General features: G+C 42.6%; 1 protein-coding gene across 31 annotated transcripts in view; it reads left to right on the top strand.

Moving 5' to 3' along the window:
* The window catches only part of LOC102147848 (putative neuroblastoma breakpoint family member 5), a 114,465-nt gene that overhangs the window by 16,578 nt on the left and 77,153 nt on the right, over positions 1–20,734 (top strand). For 18 of the 31 annotated variants that reach the window (XR_011438638.1, XR_011438636.1, XR_011438632.1 and 15 more), the window contains exon 2: positions 1,043–1,224. The exons of 11 other annotated variants lie outside the window; for them this stretch is intronic. The gene's annotated coding sequence lies outside the window, so the exon portion shown is untranslated. Of the gene's footprint in view, positions 1–1,042; positions 1,336–20,734 lie in introns of all 31 variants that reach the window. 2 more of the 31 variants (XR_011438628.1, XM_070266910.1) reach the window with 1 other exon arrangement.

Here is a 20,734-nt window from a genome sequence, read left to right as displayed (position 1 = left end):
TGCTTATCAAGTGCCCACCGCAGTCTATGGTCTATGCGTGGTGTTCAGCATTTTACATGTTAACTAATTTAATTTTCACAGTGGCCCTGTGAGGGTAGGTGTTTTTGTTCCCATTTTGCTGATGAGGAAATTGAGGCACATCTTCCTTGGTTGGATTGAATGGGCAAATGGTCCATTAAAGGGGGTGGTCTTAGCCCCTCCCGTCAAGGTTATGCCTGTGACCAGAGCCTGGTCTGCTGTGGTGGGCCAATGGGCAACAGGCCACCTGAGAAGACCCCTCTGGTGGGGCGTGTTGATGATCTCTAGATAGGGGAATGAGGCGATAGTGAGTAAGTGAGAGAGCGGCAGGCCTGGCAGGAGAGGAGCTTGAGGAGGCCCTTCCTTCCTGGAGAATGTTCTCTTTGGGCTCTCGCCTATGCCCTTCCTGTCTAACGGTGGCGGGGCGTTCCACTCCCCCTCAGTGCAGCTCTTCTTCCTGTCAACTTCCACACCTCTTCCTTGCTTTTCCCAGCTCCATTTCTGAGGACCAGTTCTCTCTGCTCAGAGCCCCCAGGGTTCCTCCAGGAGAGTAGAAATGCTAAAAAACTTCCAGCCCAGAAGATGTCGCCTTTTGGGTTGGAAACTTCAGCCCACACTGCACAGTGGAAAAGCCCCTTGGTTGTGTCTTTTTTTTCTATCTTGAGGATGAACTCTTCCCTTTTTGTTTTGGTCTCTTTGGATGGGAAGAGGCACTCACACGAAGCATTTTCTTTTTCTTCCAAGAGGAAGATTAATGTCTCCCATAGGCCAAGTGACAGGTAACATATTATCTCATTCCCATGCTCTTTCCTGTAAACACACATAATCTTTACTGTAACTACATTTTCAAACTGGCCCTCAATGTGTGTGGATTTTCTCTGCTTAGATTTGGCAGCCTGAGTTAAACACATTATATCCTGCTCACCCATGTCCAAAGTATGATTGAAACTTTTTTTTTTTCAGTACTATTGAAACTTTACCTGTTGCTTCAAGGTCACTTAAATGCAGCTCTTTCCTCCTTCAGGTCAAGAATTTTGCAGCATCCTCAAGTGAGGGAAATCACTGGCAAATTCCTTTGATTGGATAATGCAGCTCTTCTCAAACTTTGTCATCTATCAGAATCACCTGGAAACTAATACAAATACAGAAACCCAGGCTTGTTGAAGTCACATGGGGCCTGGATCTGTGTCTTTGCTGTGTTTTCTGGTAAGAATAATGGAGTTGGAGCACTGGCTGGCAAACTTGGCTACTCATTGGAATCACTCGGGAGTTAAAAAAAATTACCGAAGGCTGGGTACTCTCAGCGATTTTAATTCGGTTAGTATGGGGTGCAGCCTGCATGTTACAATTTTTATATCTTCTATTTCTTTGCTGAGACTTTATGTTTTTTTCATTTGTTTCAAGCATATTTGTAATTGCTTCTTGAAGTATTTTTATGAAGGCTGCTTTAAAATCCTTGTCGGATGATTCTAATTTATCTGTCATCTTGGTGTTGACGTTGGTAGATTGTCTTTTCTCCTTCATGTGGAGACTTTCCTGGTTCCTGGAATGATGAATGGGTTCTGATTGAAACCTGGAAGTTTTGGGTATTATGAGATTCTGGATCTTAATGAAATTTTCTGTTTTAGGAAGACTCCTCTGCCAGTGCGCTGGTTGGGGAAGGAGAGTGCTGCCTCATTACGGTTGGGTGGCGGGTGGAAGTCCAGATTATTTACGGCGTCAGCTGATACCCCTCTGGGATGTGGCAGGAGTGCCTCATTACTATTGCTCCGTAGCTTCCACTGATGCTCTGACTTATTATTGTTATTTTTTTTTTTAAAGTTTTTCATTTTTTTTTTTTTTAAGATTTTTTTATTTTTTCCTTTTTCTCCCCAAAGCCCCCCGGTACATAGTTGTGTATTCTTCGTTGTGGGTTCTTCCAGTTGTGGCATGTGGGACGCTGCCTCAGCGTGGTCTGATGAGCAGTGCCATGTCCGCGCCCAGGATTCGAACTAACGAAACACTGGGCCGCCTGCAGCGGAGCGCGCGAACTTAACCACTCGGCCACAGGGCCAGCCCCAATGCTCTGACTTATTATTGCTGGGTGATGGTGAAAGTTCCAGCTTGGCACTAGGCCTCCTCTTGACACCCCAGCAAGGAGGGGAGGAGGCCTTTTCCTCTCCCAGGTTGGGTGGACATCCCAGTGTCCTGGCTTCCCATTCAGCCTTCTGTGACACCACCTGGATGAAGGTAAGGTTGGAACATCTCTTTACAACCGGCTGAGAGCAGAAGTCTAGTTTCCTGACTTGGCCGATAGGGGTGAGGTTTGGGAGCACGGCTTTTTTCTGCGATGTTTGGCTGGAGTAGAGCTGTTATTGTCTAAAAGTTTTCTGTCGTGTGAGGCTGCCTCTTTCTTAGTCCTTTGGCTAGAGAAGGCTGGCTTTCCTTGGACATTTTTTTGTCTGTGTCTCTTGGTATTTCTGGGTCTCTGGCTTCTCCAGCAACCAGTCTGGGATCTGTGAGACAGAAAGAAAACCTAGGGAACACAGTTGCATGTCGTTCCTTGCATGCTGAGGTCCCTGGCTGGTCTGCCTTCTTCTCTCCGTCTTTCTGAGTCTTCTTATGCTTGTTTTCTGGATAATGCCTGGAGTTTTTGTTGTTAGGAGGAACAGGGAAAAGTATGTCTACTCTGTCTTTCTGGAAATGGGAGTTCCCCGGAGATTGGGAGTTTTAAAAGCTCCCCAGGTGATTCAAATCAAATCAAGGTGCAGAATATGAGAATCTCAGGGTTGGAGCACTGGAGCAGGCAAAGGTGGTTCTGGTGGAAGGACCAAGAGGACCTGGAATCTTCCCCAAGTGGTGGTCTTTATGAAAGATTATGTACTCCTTCATAAATTCTTATCACTTAGTCACTTTCCTTCCATAGACTTAGATTTTTTTTTCTGTATGGCCCTGAGTCTGACTTGTGTTCCCTGAGTATATATTCTTAAATGCAGGTGTAGAAATAGTCTAATTGTAGAGGAAGTATTTAGTGTGCTCCTACTGTGTTTAGGGCACGGTGCTTGGTGTTAAAGTTCAGAGAGAGATGAGACAAGATGGTGACTTGAAGGAGATCACTGTAGCTGGGAGATACTGATATGTGGAAAGATAAACACAATGATAGTATTATGTATTAAGCACACGTGTGCTGGGTATTCTCCTAGGTGTTTTATAAACGTTCATTTAATTCTTCCAACTACGCTGCATGATAGATGTTATTTTCTCCCTTTCATCATTGTGATTTCAAAGGCTCAGTATTAAGTACCTTGTCCAAGGTCACTCCATATCCAATTCAGGGACAAAATTAGACCTCGACTTCGGCGCTGGAATGAGGCCTTGCTTTTTCCACCTGGACGTGTCCCACTAAGCTTTCTTCATGAGTGTGTCATGGGGGTGCTGCTGAGCTCATCCATTTATATTTCTCCCTGGACCCAGGACAATTTTGGAGGCAGCTGTTATTAGTGGCTTAGTCTGTGACTTTGGAATGGACCTTGTAGGGACTTGAAATGATTCTTGAGACTTAAAAATATCACTGTAGTAATTCTGTGGAGAGTTGGGTGGGGGGCAATAATAGACCTGGAGAGACTGTTCGGGAAGCTCATCCTGTACTTCAGGCAAGGGAGGTTAGTCGCTGGAATTAGGGCCCGTCTTCCACTCTGGAAGTTGCGAAGAGGTATAAGGCATCTTTTAGTTTGGAATGAGCACATGTGTAAGTAAAGAAGGGAAGTGAGGTAAGCGAAATGGAGGAAAAGTGTGGTCTTGTGATGTGAGTGGGGGAGAGGAGGGTTTATATGTAGGCTTTTAGTATTTTTTTTTAAGGGGGAAGGAGATAAGAGAACTATAGATAATGAAGAAATGACAGAGAGGTAGGACGACCCGTACCCCAGGAGGCTTTAAATACCAGGCTCAAGAGACATGGCTTCATCTTGCCAATAGTGGGGAACAAAAATGCGTGTTCCTAGGGGATGATATAAATATATATATTTACATAATGTATATATGTGTCTACTCACACACACACAGAGTCGTGTATTAGGAAGAGGAAATGGATAAGAGCTGCTGTAAAAATAGAAAAGAGCGCTGAGGACTAGTGCTGAAGTCCAGGTGTGAGGACCTGAACCAGGACGACGATGGCGGGTGTGGAAATGAAGGGATGGATGTAAGAGAAATTACAAAGACTCGATACAGCAATCTGTCTTGTGTTCTTAGGGCCAGGCTGCATTTGGGAAGGAGAATCAGAAATTGAAAGCATCAGAATGAAATAGCCTTTACTTCCAAGGAGCTTGTGTCTTAGTGAGTCATCGCATCTCATGTGACAAAGCTTTAAACACCGCCTGTTCGACGGACACTCTAACATGTCAACTGCCTGAGCTTGAAAGCTAGTTTAACTTGCCTCATCTCTGTGTCTGGTCCTAAGCTGTTCATCATGGGTTGGGCCCTTAGCTACACTATGTCCTAATGTCCTATGTGAAATTTTGCCTTTTTAGAGCAGCCCTGATACCTTATACTAACTCAGAGTTTAGGAAGCATATTATTAGGCTGTCGATTTTTGGCAGTTTTAAGGTCTGTTTGTCTAAAATGATGAGAATGAAACTGTGTCCATATGAGCCCCTCTGTGAAATGAGAAAAGGGCTGAGTGGGATGCTGGTAAAGGTTATGAAAACATAGACCCTAGATAATTGGCAGTCTCAGCAAGCTAGGATTAGGAGGTCCCTTTCTCCCTCCCAACCTCTTCTTGGAAATGGAAGTTGCTGAAATATGAAAACTTGAGGCAGGGATTCTATCAGTGGTGACAAATCCATAATGGGTTTCCGAGGCTAATTAGATTGTTTGGGATATTAGCAACTTCCTTCGTGTCCTTAGGCTTTCTGTCAATGCTTACTGCCTATATTGTGATCACTTCTGTCTTCTACAACCCACCCCCAACCCCAGGTGGTACCCTCTGGCTTTTGAGATCCTGAAACAAACACCGCGTCTGATTGACTTTTGAATTTCCAGGACATAGCATAGTGCCTGACACATTATAGGTGCGCCGTTGACCTTGAATGAATAAGTGAATGAAGGAAGTTGATGTCACTGAGTATACACTGCTTCTCTACTCATTACATTTACCTGGGGGCCTTTGCTAGGAGTGGGATCCCTATTCTGCTTTTCTTGCCCAGCCCAATTGTCATCCAAGTCGTGTTGGTTGTATTTCACAAAACTGTTTTGTGGAGAGAATGTGATGTTTAATGACTTTGCCCTCCTAGCCATTCCCTTGGCAAGATGATAAAGATTTTTATAGTGTGGGTCTCAGTTTTCTTCTACTGAAGGTGAGCTAGCCTGTGGCCTGAAGCTGGCTTTGTAGTTGTGCGATTCACCTACGGTGAATACGTCAACGCCATACTCATTTGATGAGGCTTAGCTCATCAAATACTAGTTTCTGCCCCTGTCTTCCAACTCTCTCGGGGTTCTTCTTTCTTCAATTGCTGTAGCATCATTTGATTTGTAATCTTAGCATTAACTGGGTACTTGTTTTAGCATAGGCCCCATAACAGGCGGTTGAACTGTCTTTTTTGCAGTGCTGGCAGAGGGCCTAGCCATAGTAGCTGCTCAGTAAGCACGTGTGGGGTTCATGGAATTCAGCAAGGGTTTGGTTTGTCAGGGTGAGGCTGACGTTCTCAGTGTCCTGTGAATGTCAGGTGCCTCATGACAGTGATGCCTTCTAGTGATTCCTTATTTCCTCTTTCCAGCAGTAGCTTGCAGTTGTTTTTCATTAAAAATATGTCTGAAGCACACACTTGAGGCTGCTGACTCACCTCTTCTACAGGAGAAGCCTTGATGCATTGGATCTGCCATGTGGGAGATGCAGTCACTCCTCTCACCTCCCCACGGCAGTGTACTCTTTTCTTCATGATGGTCTGTTTACTCATCGCTCAGCAGGGAGGCCCAGGTCTGAGAGACTAGAATGTGGCATGGAAGAGTTCTGACTGGTTGCAGGGCCAGTCCTACTCTTCTTGGATCAACAGCCTTGAACAAGTCACTTTCATCTCTTTGTCCTTCAGTCCCCTCATCTGTAAAATAAGGGGGTTGACTTAGAACCTGTATCTTAGAGGATCTCTGAGGTCCCTTCCAGCTCCAACACTCTAATTGTACTTTAGTTGTAGTCTTCTCATGTCTTCTGCAGACCATGCCCCTTTCCCCAGTGAAGTCACATTCCAATTACTTAATGCCCACATCCTGGTTGACAGATCAGTTAGAGCAAACAGCCAAACGCAGCAAGACTGCACGTGGCACTCACCGTGCTCCGGGCTGTGGAAGGTGCCCTCTCCCTTGGAGGCGTGGGAGGAGCGGCCTTGTGCTCTTTCTTCCCTTAGCTGTTCATCGACATGTTGCTCAAGTGGAACCCATGTGAACAGAACTTATTCATTACTTGTCTCTGTTCTCAAATATTTACACCTTTTGCTGCTGTGAAAAAAATCTTTTAAGTCTTAGTTATCAATTTTTCCCTATTGCAGCCGAAAGAGGAGAGTTTCGAAAAGCAGTAGAACCCTATAGGGTCACATTCTGCAGAAAGGCACAGGAGAAAACAAAATGCGCTGCAATCTTGGATTTTGTAGAAATTCAAGCGGGAAGAGGCCTCCGTGTGCTTGACAGCGCCAGGGGTGTCCAGCAGGCTAGGGGCTTTGCCTTAAGGGGCGGCATTTGTTGCCCACTGTTCAAGGGTTAACCCTTAGCCTTGCTGCCGCAGAAACCTAGTTTTCTATGGCGACAGTGCTTTGCAACCCAGCTGTACCTTAGGATCGCCTGGATAACTTACAGAATGTAGATGCCCACTACCCCTAGGGATTATTTCACATGTCTGGGCTGGGGTCCCACCATCATGGTAATTTTAAAAGCTCCCAGGTTATTGTCGTGTGCAGCCAGGAGAACTGACATACACTTACAATAGGGACATTTATGAGCAGCTCTGGGATATTCAGATGGACAAACCTGATTTTAGGCCAGAATGCCTTTTTATGGATTTAAAATGAGATATGTAATTGAATGAGTGACTGGATGTACTTGTGGATGCGAACCCAGCATTTACCTCCGGGCGAGTAAGAGAGTTGGTTTTGGAGCAGCGTAGATCTGCACCCGAAGGTTGGCTGGGTGTGTTGAATGGCAGCAGGCCAAGAGGGTTTGAGGTGTTTACCCACATGATGGTGATGGTTTCCCCCAGTGAGGCCAGAATGTTGAAAGTCTGCAGGTCAGACTGTCCCCCGCCTACAAAATATCTGGCTGGACACAGCCAGCGCTTGCCTTTCTATGTCATGCGTGACCGTGTCCAGGGCTCAACAATGTCTCCTTCCCCTTCCTGTGGTTCCTTCTTTCTGTGCCTTTATGCGTGCACACATTCTGGTACCTGGAGTGTGTTTTGGGCCTGGGAGATTTTCTCTCTTCCTCCTCTTCTTGCCTGCTCTCTCTCTTGCTGCTCTCTCTTGCCCTTCTCCTCTCTCCTACTCCTCAGATATTTTCCGCCTCAGACCTGAATCAGCCATTTCTCCAGAAAGACATGGTATCTTTTAATGCAAAATGGTGTTTCTAGACCACCATCTGGGCACTTGGGATGCTAGCTTTATTGGGTTGACCGTTGTTTCTAGACCTTTTTCAGTAGACAGAGCTGAGAAAACTACGTATAAAGAGGGACTGTGAGAATGAATGTGGTAGATTTAAACGTACTGGTGAATCCATACTGATATTTCCAACCAGAATTCACGACCACAAGGGTTTTACTTAACCTCTTCTATCATCTGTTCTTTCTTTCACACCAAGACTTCTGGTTTTCAAGTACATAGGGAATGACAGAATTGAATATCCCCTAATTACTCACTTTATCTCACACTACACAACTGGCAGTCTCAGAATAACAACACTAATACCAGCATCAAGTATGATACTGAAAACAGTCCCAAAACTTTCTTTGCATATGCTGTCCCTATCCGCCACCATTTAAAAAAAAAAAAAAGGTTGTACTAGATGATTGTGGTAGGCTGAATAATGGCCCCTCAAAAGGTATCTGGGTCCTAACCTCTGGAACCTGTGAATGTTACTTTAAAAGGTGAAGACTTTGTATACGTGATTAAGTTAAGGATCTTGAGATGGGAAGATTACCCGGGATTATCTGAGTGGGCCCTAAATGCCATCACAATGTCCTTATAAAAGGGAGGTTACACGCAGAAGAGGAAAAGACAGCATGATGGAGGTGGAGATTGGAATGATGCAGCCACAAGCCAAGGAATGCTGGCAGCCACCAGAAGCTGGAAGAGGCAAGGAATAGATTCTTTCCTAGAGCTTTCCAAGGGAGGGCAGCCTGCTGGCACTTTGATTTCTGTCTACTGAAACTCATTTGGCACTTCTGGCTTCTAGAACTGTGAGAGAATAAATTACTGTTATTTTAAGCCACCAACTTTGTGGTAATTTGTTAGCACGGCCTTGGGAAACTAATATAGTCACGTGGCCATTACGTATAATAATCTCCCTTAGTTCCTCAATAACTACATATTTAATACTGACTAATACTTATATGCATGTCTCGAGTCATTTTGGTCATCTCACGTTCATTGTCTGGTATCTTTAGGAAGGGCTCATGGGAACATTATTCCCTGATTTTTTTTTTCACATGTTGGCAACCTTTTGTCAAAACCACTGGATACAGTATCCTTCACATTTTCTTTATCTTAAATGTTATTACTCCATCTCTTTCTGGCATGAAGCTTGTTGTAAGTCTGATGATAATCTAATTTTTTCCCTTATAATTTGTGTATTGTTTTTCTTAGATGCCCAAATGATCTTTTTCTTTCAAGTCCAGTAATTTTCCTAGAGTATATCTTGATATCCATCTGACTCAGTATTCTCAGGTACACAATATGCTCTTTCAACATGAGGTTTCAGATATTTTCTTCTTTGGGAAAGTTTCCTTGAATTGTTTTTAGAATTCTGTTCTTGCTTTGGTTTTGATCTTCAAGAAACCCTCTTAACCGTATGTTGGCTCTTCTCTGCCCATCTTCAGTATTTGTCACTTTCAAATCCCTTTGATCTCTTTGTACATTTCTTTTTCATTTTAAAATCTTCCCTACTTTTCAGTATTTGTTAGGTTTATTTTTGCTTGCATTCCTTCTAGTTTAGCTTTCATTTCTAAAATTTGATTTCTGATTCTTTCTTGAATTCTGTCACTTCATTTCTGAAGTTTCATAATTTGAATTTGTTATTCTTTCTTACATAATTTAAAATATTTTTAGCTCATTTTGAAATAACATGTTATATTTTTCTGTTTTTGAATATATATCTTTTTGGCATCCTTTCGTTGTCACATCTCCAGAGATGATATTTTGCTCCTTCTTCTTTTTCTTGTAGAAGTGCTTATGGAGTTGACTTGGGTACTTTTCTGTTAATTTTTAGGTAAACTTGTTTTCCTGACTCTTTTAAAAATGATGATAGGTTCAGTGGCGTTTTTAACTTCACAGTTCCTCGTCTGTTTTGATGTAGATTAGAAAAATGTGGTGGCTCAGTTTCCCTCTCCCACTTCTATCTCAGCCTTCTCTTTCCTCTGTCTCTGTTCCTTATCCTCAATTTTGGTCTACTCCCAGTGGTTTCTCCTCAGTGTGGGATCCTATGCTGGTGAGTCCGATTGGAGAGTTGGTGGATGCTAGGGCTCCAGCCCGTCAGACCTGACGGTGGGCCCCTTGCCCTCCTAGTTGCAGCTGCAGCTCTGCGATCTTCCCACTGTGCGCTTTGGGGAACACCTTGGTTCTTTGGAGCTTCTCCTCTTTCAGGTTCATCATGTGCCCCATTGCTTCCTTTGTTTCCTCCCACATGGGCACCAATATCATGCTGGCTAGTGGAGATTTGTCCCCATCTGCTTGTATTCTGGGGTTTGGGAGGATGCCTTGTCACCAAATTTTGTTGAGTGTTGTCCATGAATTTAAAATTTTTGTGTTTAGTCACTCTATTTTGGTAGGAATTGCAGAAGGTCCACTAATTGTACTGCTACCATTTTCCAAGAATTGGGATATCACCATCTTATTTTCACCACAATAGGGCACATTGGTGACTGGGAATTAAAAGTTTTTTTTTTTTTTTTCGCATGGAGCAGCAAAATGTGTAAATATTTGAGAACAGAGACAAGTAATGAATAAGTTCTGTTTATCTGGGTTCCACTTGAGCAACATGTCGATGAACAGCTAAGGGAAGAAAGAGCACAAGGCCGCTCCTCCCACGCCTCCAAGGGAGAGGGCACCTTCCACAGCCCGGAGCATGGTGAGCGCCACGTGCAGTCTTGCTGCGTTTGGCTGTTTGCTCTAACTGATCTGTCAACCAGGATGTGGGCATTAAGTAATTGGAATGTGACTTCACTGGGGAAAGGGGCATGGTCTGCAGAAGACATGAGAAGACTACAACTAAAGTCCAATTAGAGTGTTGGAGTTGGAAGGGACCTCAGAGATCCTCTAAGACACAGGTTCTAAGTCAACCCCCTTATTTTACAGATGAGGGGACTGAAGGACAAAGAGATGAAAGTGACTTGTTCAAGGCTGTTGATCCAAGAAGAGTAGGACTGGCCCTGCAACCAGTCAGAACTCTTCCATGCCACATTCTAGTCTCTCAGACCCGGGCCTTCCTGTTGAGTAATGAGTAAACAGACTATTATAAAGTGAAGAGGGCTTTTGTCGAGTAAATTGAAGGGTATTCACTCTTTTGTTTTAAGAAGTTCACTGTTTCAGCTCGTGGGTTTTCTTAAAATAGAAGCACACGTAATTGGGTGTTTGTGTGGAGTAATTGAGGGGCGGAACAGAGGATATCAGCAGCAGTAGCACTGCTCTCCCAGGGCAGAATCAGCAGCAGACCCTGAAGGCCTGATTTCCTCAGTCTCAGTGAACTTTTCACCCCACCAGGTGATGAATCTGGTGTGTGTTTGACATTTCCAAGAAAAGGAAGTATTTCTCTGAAAACTCTCTTATTCGTTGTATAATAGTTTACGACTGATTTAATAAATTGACATTTATTCATCTAGACATATATTCCCTTGATGGTCTTCCTGTTTCTTTGGCCAAGGAGATAGTAGTTCACATTTGAATACCCAGGGCCTGGTACATGATTTGTGTTACATATATTTGCATTGAGTGAATCTGTTTGCAGAAATGGGATTAATACATAAAAAGCTGAACAGACTCAAATACCATGCATTGCTGAGTAGTGAGTAATACGCCACAAATCCAGAGAAGAAGGTGCAGCATGGGAAGCCTTCCTGGGTGAAATGGTGAGGGGGGTGTGAGTACTAAGCCCTCTTCTCCTTTGCTCATGGGCACAAGCCCTTTAGTACAGGACTGTGATAGTAACAGCAAATGGGGGAAGACCATAGGAAAAGTGGATTTTGCCATCAGAGAAAAACGGTTCCTTGAAGAGAAGGAAATATTCATCTGCTTCTTTCTCATCTCTTACTTCTGTGACCCCTACCCCAGCCTCCTTTGTGGTTTCTCAAACACTTTCCTTACTGTATTTGGTCTTCTGATCAGATAAGATAGTTGTTGTTTCCACTTACAGGTAGGGAAATTAGGTCCTAGTCTCTAAGTGTCATAACATCCCTTGGCTAGTGACAGGCAGTTCCACTGGGGCTCTAGAGCCCCTGCTGTAGTGCATGCCAGCTCTCAGAGCTGGTTCTGATAAAATATATCTAACCCCTCTGAGTAGACGATGATAAGTGGGGATGTGCCAAGATAAGAAGAGGATCCTGAAAGATAATTTCATTATTGCAATCAGTAGGTCATTTACTGAGTTCTGTGGCACGTCAGGTCCCATGCGAGGTTTTAGGGCTGCAGCCTTGAACAAGACCCTGTTGGGTGCAAGGGTCATGTGATGTACTGTGGTATCCTGCAAGCTTGGTATATCCTGTGGACTTTCAGAATTATCCAGGAACAGATGTGCAAAGGGGGCTTTTTCACGTGCAGGCAGTGTTTTTGGTGTTGATGGCTTTAGGTGTGTATTAGGCATTTAATCTCTCCCTCAGGCTATGTACAGATTAGTGGAGCACATACTGTGGACACTTCTGAAAAAATTAAGCAGCCGTACAGAGTTATGCAATATGAATGGGGCCCACAGTGTAGTTTTTTGTCCTCTAGGACTTGTGTTTCTGCTAAGTGTGACCCAGAAGATGCACTCTAAGATTCCTCTGGCAGCCCAGTTATTCTCTGACTGCTTAAGGCCTCAGTAGGTGTAAAGTGCTCATCCATGACCTTCCTGACCTTCCTCAAAGCGAGTTATATCAGTGTACGTATCGTAGGAGAGACCTGTGCCAATGGCAGAGTACGTAGCTTGGCTCTCAGCTGATGGGTGGGACTGAGTTGTTACCCCGCAGGAGGGGAGGAAGGCCTTGGCCTACTCTTGCCTCACCCTGAAGGCAGACTTGGCTGTCTGATGGGGTGGCCCTGATGGCATCATAAACATGGATTGGTTCTGCTCCTTCTTCCCCGTCCTCGTAGTTCCACTGACTCTAATCTTCCACTGGGACAGCAGATGGGTTGGCCGGCAGGGTGATATTTGCTTGTTTTGCAGACTCTGGTCTCATTTAGGTTTTGGTGGAGTGTGTCGAGTCAGCCTTGGTAAACTCTTGCTTGATTCATTCTTCCCCTGGAGCCCACAAAACCCGTCAAACAGAATTAGAGAACCAGTCCCTAATCATGCTTGTTAGGGCTAACCATCAACACAGTCTTGTTGATGGATGGATGGTTTAATAAACATCTGCTGAGCATCTGAGCTGAGTCTGTAGGTGTGTCCTGGGCTTGTCCTGAACCTGGCCAGGAGGTGGACGTGGACGTGTGGCAGATTCTTGGACATTTCGAGGCCGTCTCTTCCTTTCTTTTGATTTAGTTGATACCCAGGCTTGAATGAGTTTGGTGATTTATTCAAGATCACACAGCTGGTTTAGGATTGAGCCTTGACTTCTGTCTTGTTATCGTCCTTTCCAAACTGCTCCAGCTGTCCAGGTGTGGGTAGGGATCAGCCAAGTGTCGCTGTCCATTCCAGCTCTAAATCCTGCACGAGGGAGGCAGCTACAGGTCATCTGCTGCTGCTCTCAGTGCTTCTGGGAACATGGTCTGTTTGCTGTAAGGGGGACCTAAGGAAGGGGTGTGAAGCAGCTTTCCTTAAGTCCAGTTGAGGCTCCACCATGGGATTCTGCAGGGGTTTTATGTTGTGAACGTGAGTCTGACCTAACTTTCTTTTTTCATAGCTCACTGCAGGCTTCGGTAAAAATTCTAGGAGCTGTGGCATCAAGACTTATTCGAGTTTCTTAGTGGAGACTGATTAGTGACTTAGAGATGAGGCCTGTGGGTACTACATGGCATTAGAAGATAAAGTTGGGAGACAGAGAAAGAAGGTTAAATCATCTTTTGTCCTGTGTGTCAAGTTCTGTAGGGACCTTTTTAGACCATTAACCCACCTGTAAACAGGGCTCCTGAGAGTTTGGTTATTTGTGCCACAGCAAGATGGAGGACCCCGGTGTTTGGAGACCTTCTTTAGTACCAGCCTTGACGTGAACTGTTTGCTAAGATTTTGGGCAAGTCATTTCACCTTTCTCAGCTTTAATTTCTTAATTGACAGAATGGAGTTAAACTATTCCTCACAGGATTATTGTGAGGATTAAATAACACAAGTGAACTGTAAAACACTCTTGAAAGGCTAATCATCATGTGGGATTTATTGGAATGGTCTTCGAGTCCATTTATGGAAGGTCTCTCTGGTTATTATTAGCTAACATTGCTTTCTCTCTTCTCCACTTTCGTTATTTATCCTATTTAATCCTCATCAGTGAACGTAAGTTAATGTTCTTAATTGTTACAAGGTGTTAGGTCTTATGTTCTTTTCCATTTTCATCACTAGCATTTAAGGAGACTTTCAGCAAATGCTTTTAAAATTTCCTTATTCAACAAATATTAATGAGGTGTCTTCTAAGCGCAGGCGGTGCAGCGGAGATAGAATGGTAAACAAGATATTAATTGGTCCTCTGCACCATCTTTCTCAGGAGGGCATCTGCTTCTGCTTAAACAGCTCCAGTGATGGGAAAATCTTCACTTTCTGTGTTCTCATATTTTATGTAGAGATGGCTTTGATTTTTAGAAGATTCCCCTCGTGTTGAGTCAGTGTCTTCCAGTGTAACTTTCTCAATTAAACCACAGTCAGACTCCTTGACATGAATTGAGTTTTTTGAAAATTATTGAAATATCTTAGGCATACGAAAATGCGGATAATGTAAAGATACATGTAGATATGCACCACTCAGATTAAAGAAGAACCTTTATAATCGAAGTCCTCTGGATACTCATTGTTTTTATCTTCCTTCTCTTTTTCCCTAGAAGGTACCACTACCTCAAATTGGTTCTTTTATTCTTCCATATATTTATACTTAAAAAAAAATGTGTATCCATTAAGATTATATAGTGTTTGGGGTCATGTTTTAAAACTTTATTCCATAATATCGTACTTATTCTTCTACACTTTGTTTTTTTTTCCACTTAACATTATTATTTTGAGATTTAGACATGTAGCTTTAGTTCATTCATTTTCACTGCTATTATAGTAGTTTGTTGTGTGAGTGTAGCACAATTCATCCATTCTTCTGTTGACTGGAGTTTAGGTTCTTGCCAGTTTTTCACAGTTGTAGACAACGTTGCAGTGAACATTCTTGTACAAATCTCCAATCTTGAGGAGTCATGAGTTTGTTAGGTTATATACCTAAGAGTAGATTTGTAGGGCCATAGACTGAGCATATCCTCCACTTTATTAGCTATTGTAACGTTGCTGGAGGGCTGTCAATTGATAAACAGGCCATACGCGTCGCTTTGCTCCACACCCATGCTAACACTTCGTTTTGATAACCTTAATATTTTTTGCCAGTATGCTGGATGTGACATCTTTTTTTAGAATTTGCATTTCTCTCATTACTAGTGAGAGCATCAGTTCTTATGTTTGTCCTTAGTTTTTTTTCTCATGTGAACTGTTCACATCTCTTGTCCACTTTTCAGTTGAGCGTTGTGTCTTTTCCTTATTGATTTGTAGACGTTCTGTCTGAATGCTGAGCTTGGTTATGGTGCTCTTCTGTATTTTCTAAAGGTTTTTGAGATCTGCCTTTCACATTTAGCTCTGGAATGTATTTTTATGCATGGTTTGAAATAGGAGTCTAATTTTATTTCTTCCTCTGTGTAGATAACCAGTTGTCCCGGCACCATTTTAGTCTGTTTATTCACTCCTTTTACCCTGGCCCAGCTGTCATATATCGAGTGTCTGTGGATGTGGAGCTTTGTTTCAAGGCTTACTGTTCTGTTATTCTCTTTCTCTCTCATTCCTTCAGAACATCTATCTTAATTATAAGTCTTGTTATTAGTCTTGTTATTTAGTAGAATGATTCCCAACCTTATGGTCTTAATTATTCTTGGGCCGTTGCTTTTTCAAGAGAATTTTAGACTGAGGTTAGTGAGTTCCTTAAAATAGGGATCTTTATATTTATCAGTTTTTTCCTTTACTGATTTGTCTTTTTGAGATTTTTAATCAGAATTATATTGAATTTATAGAATAATTTTGGAGATAATTGACGTCTTTGTTGTTTAGTCTTCCAACCCATGAATATGGCTTATCTCTTCATTTATTTGGATCTTCAGTCTGTCTTTCAATGAAACTTTATAGTTTCTTAATTAAACTTTTATTCACCTTTGTTGGATTGATTTGTTAGGTGCCTTATAGTTTGGGTTGCTGTGAGAAATGCTATCTTTTTCAAACTTACATTTTCTAACTGTTGGGGGCTAGTATTCTTTGCTTGCATTTCATGGCTCTTTTCACTGCTAGACCACCTTAAAAGTTTCTTATCTTTATTCCAGATATCTCTGTTCTCCCTTGCATAGGCTGTTCAACAATAGACCTTTGAACTTATTATCAGAAATATAAAGAATTATTACTGATGGCTCATAACCAGGTGAAAGAATGTTCAACTTGACTCATAAGAGTAATGTAAATTACACTGAAATAGCATTTCTCACTTAAAAGGTTGGCAGAATTCCAAAAGTTTGACCACAGACTCTGTTGGCAAGGCTGTGGAGGAAACAGATAAGTACAGTCCCAGTTGCTGGGGGGAATGCAAAACAGTATAATACTTACCTTTGCAGGCGAATCGGCAACACCTAGTACAATTACATGTCCCTTTAACTGTTTGATTTAGCAGTCCCACTCTAGGATTCTGTTCCAAAGATTTACTGGCAAAATATTTTTTGAAAGCATGCATTTTGCTATTCATTAAAGCACTATTTATAGTAACAAAAGGCTGAACATGACCCAAATGGTCTTCACTAGAGTACCAGTTGGATAAACTATGGTGCTTCCATATAATGGGGAACTATGAGGGTGATAAAAGGAATGGAGACTGTATCTGTAATGGAGTGATCTTTAGGGTATGTTAAGTGAAAGGGCAAAATACCATTTATCTAAGAAAGGAGGGAACATTTATTTGGTTATGTTAAAGAGGAAAGAATAAACCATGAAATAATTAAAAAAATGGTTATCCTTAAGAGAGGTAATAGCCTAGAGGAAAAAGGAATAAAACTTTGTTTTTTCTGACGATATCTTGTTTTGTTAGTTTGGCCTTAGAAATGCAAATTTTTAACATAATTTTGAAATAAATTTAAATGAAAAACAAGTAATCCCTGAGAAAACCAAATGAATCTGTGTATTGAGCTGGTTGGCATAGCCCACGGACAGGAACTCTGCCAACTGGCTTTAAAACAGTGATTTGATTGTACATTCCTAACGGCATATACCATAAAGATACCCAAAGTGCAGAGAACATTCTAGATTCTTTTTTTAATATTGTCGTTGATGGTGTTGGTAGTGTTATTCTGTGATCTTTATGTGTGCGTTGTGGGATAGAGTAAACAACTAATTATATTGGTAGGAGGAAGGAAACACTGACAAGAACAAGGCTAAGGAAAATCTCTACAGTCCTGAATTTGAATTGGACATACAGTATGAACTCATGACACATTTCATTATTTAAAAAAAATATGCTTGAGCTCTGTCCGCTGGTAAGCCCAGAAACAATGACAATGAGAATTCCTAGTGTCTAGATGGTGATCACCAAATAGCATTTCCCACTGAAAGGAGCCAGTGCTCTTTGGAGAGGTGACTGCTTTCAGATCTGGGGCAGGAGATACACAGAATGTCCTGGAGCGTCATATACCTGAAAGCAGGGGAGTTATCGAAGACTTCCAGGGTCATGTCACAAAAGGACTCAGGAACCAACTCGAAGAGGTTTCCACTGGCCAAAGAGGGGCCAGTTTGAGCATCGTTAAGGATACTACAAAGGATTGAAATACATTGCACAGGTTTAAATTCATGAGCTTATAGTAGTACTCAAGAGAAAAACCAGTTTTGTAGGATGCAAGGAAGTTAACTCATTATCTTGAAAACTGGTAAATAGAGGAAAAGAAATATTTTACAAATGGTGTTTAGGATGACCAAACAACTGATGAAGGCAGTTTCTCTTTACAGAAGTAGCGCAGCTAAGGAATGAAGAGGGAATGATATTCTTTTGTAATTTATTTTTTGTAATTATGTAATAGCTAATAAACTCATGGATCTAGGCATGATCAACAGTGACTGCTGACAACATAAAAGGGGGGACAACCAGACTGTCTGCTTCCTGATGTCACCTTGCCAAAAAAATTGAGCCCTAATCTGCTGAAGCCTCCAGACTTAACATACGTTTTTTGGTGATATACAAGGGGCAGAGAGGTGTATTAAACAATACCGTGGGAATAGGCAAAATCCAGACTATAGGAAACTCCACAGGAAAATAACCTGGGTTTTTAAATAATTACCAGTAACAAGTTATGAAAAAAAGATGGCAGGCAAACCTGTAAATTAGAATAGACATGTTAACCAGTTGCACTGTTTGGACCTTATTTGCATCTTAATTAGAACAAATTGTTTAAAAAATTTGAGACGACCAGGGAAAATTTGAACAGACTGGCTATTAGATGAAAGAAATTAATTTTTTTCAGGTGAGACAATGGTGGTGTGGTTGTTTTAATGAAAGGTCTTTTTCTTTTAAAAAGGCCTCCTGAGTCATTTACTTTGGAAATATTACGATGGCTGAGATTTGCTTTAAAATGAAAGGCTGATGAGGAAGTGGGTGAGTATGGGAAACCAGAGTGGCTCTGAGTTGATGGTGGCTGAAACTGGGAAATGTGCTATTCATTGCACTGTTCTCTCTGCTTTTGTGTATGATTAAGGTTTTCAATGGTAAAGCCTTAAATGAAAATAGAATTCTTGGCGTAAATATGGCTCAGAAGAGGTGAATTTCTGGAAAGTGTTTTGTGAAATGGGGCTCTGTATTAAATCCCAGTTTCATATTGTCTTCGTACATAAGAGAGAAATTCTTGGAGGGAAGAGAACGCGCACTGGATGTCTGGAACTAGTTCCGATTTTAGTTCAGTGATTCTGCTGCTCACCAAGCCCTCTAAGCCCACGTTTGCTGAGGAGGGCAACCCAAGTTTGCTCTCCTGGAAGACCAGTCTTAAGAAAACTTCTTAGTGTGGGTTATTAATCTGACTGTTCGTCTCTCATCATCGCCTCCAGCCAACTGTAGTGTCTCTGGGGGTGGGAAAGAATCTGTTCCCCTATTCCCAAGTGTTCAAGGGCCTTCTGAAACGCCAGCAACCTAGAGATGGTCTGTGACCTCCCAGTGTCACTTAGTCAGTTAATTGGCCCGCTGGGATTCAGACCCGCGTCTCTGGACTTCCACTGCCCTGCACTCTACTCTTTGCTCTTATTTGATGAGTTAAATTCTACACGTGTCTCCCCATGTGACGAGAGGTGCCTGTATTCTTCTTAGTTGAACCTTGCGTGTGGTATTTAGAGAGAATTTTGCCCCGAATAATTTCTAGACCGCTGTGCCTGTCTGGGTACATGTTCACTAGTCAAGTAACTTTTAACATCCCCAAAGAAATGAACACAGCCTCCAGGGTCTGAGGAATATTAAACTGGGGACAAGGACATTTTTAATATTGATAATACTCATAAATGTAGTCCTTTAGAATTTAGAACGTGGTTCACATGAATATACCATCTCATTTGTTTCTCTTTATCACACCTGGTCCTATCAGTGATGGAATGGCTTGTCAGGTCAGAGACTTGAGTCAGATCTTCTGACTCCGAACTCTCCATGCTATCTCTACTTTGTCTTGCTGCCTTTTCCTTTTAACAGAAGTTGAAAATAGTAGCATATGCTATCTTTAGACGATGCCAGTGGCCCATCATTGTTATGGCATAGGCTGTTGCCGTCACTGTCACCACCACCACTGCCATCATTATCAAATGAGTAAGGATTACTACGAATGTCAGTTTAGGACTTACTGTGTGTCAGACATGATTGGAAACTGGAGTCCTAATATTTAAAAGTAATTAAATTTGATTCTCATATAAAACCTGTGGCATACGTGTTAAAACTTTATTAGCTGTGTGATCTTGGATAAGATTAAATACTTTCCCGTGGTCACAGCGCTAATAAAGAGTGGAGCCAGGATTCGAACCTGTCTGATGCCAGGGCCAGTGCTCTACCCGTTAAGTCATTCATTGACTTTCATTCATTCAATGAACAGATGTTTACTGAGCATCTATTCCATGCCGGGTACTTTGTAGGCACTGGGAGTACAGTTGTGAAGAAGATAGACACACTCCCTTGTCCTTAAGTGACTTACGACTAGTAGGGTGAGACAGTAAACAAGATATTTTTAGGCAATGATGGGGAAATAAAACTGGTAATGTGACACAGAACGTCTTGAGTGTGTGACTGGGCTGCTGCTTCAGGCTGGTCAGGGGGTTTCTCTGAGGTTAGACAGGACTTGAGTATTCCAGACAGAGGGAACAAGTGAACATTAAAAGTCCTGTAGTGGGAGCTGGCTTGGTATGTTTGGGGAACAGAAAGAGAATACAGGAGAGAATGTGGAAGCCATTGGAGAGGGAGGGGTTGCATGTCCATTAGTAGACGTAGATTTGCAATGACTTTCCCTGTTCTCTATCCCAGCCCCCATGGTGACTCTGGCATAGGTCGGGTGAACAGTACTGCCTTTGACTGGAGCAGAGCTCATTGACCAGTGACAGGTCTCATTTCTGAGAAACAAACTCCATCCCAGAGAAATGATGCATTGCTTCAAGGCTTTTAGCTCTCTAGTCTCAAAACCAGTAGTACAGGTATAAGTAGTGGAGGCCTGGCTTGATGGCATGTGTGAGAACAATTTTAGGGTCTTCAGTGGCATCAAGTGGAAGCAATGTCAACCGTGTGACTTGGTTGCCAAAAAAGTTGCTGCAGTTGAAGGCTTTCCTGATGGGTGATGTATGGAGAGGTAGTGCCTGCCAAATACAAGGAGGACGTTCCTGGCCAGAAATGGAATGGGCTTTTTCAGATGCTGATGTTGATGCATTCCCTCACAGTTGATGAGAAGCTGCACTGCCCTTGTCAGGGGTGTTGGAAGATGATTCAAGCCTGAGCTTGAGGTCGGGGAGGAGTTGGACTGGGTGATCTCTGTGGTCCTTCCAACCTGCGGTCTGGAGAGCCTCATTGCCGGGAGGGTAGTTGATGGTGATGGTGGTTAGCAGCAGTTTATGGGAGATGAAGGGTCCAGACCCCAAATTGTGTTCC

The sequence above is a fragment of the Equus caballus genome, chromosome 5 (genome assembly GCF_041296265.1).
Source record: "Equus caballus isolate H_3958 breed thoroughbred chromosome 5, TB-T2T, whole genome shotgun sequence".
Lineage (NCBI taxonomy): Eukaryota > Metazoa > Chordata > Mammalia > Perissodactyla > Equidae > Equus > Equus caballus.
The sequence above is the reverse complement of the archived record's forward strand: the minus strand, read 5'-3'. Positions and strand labels throughout refer to the sequence as shown.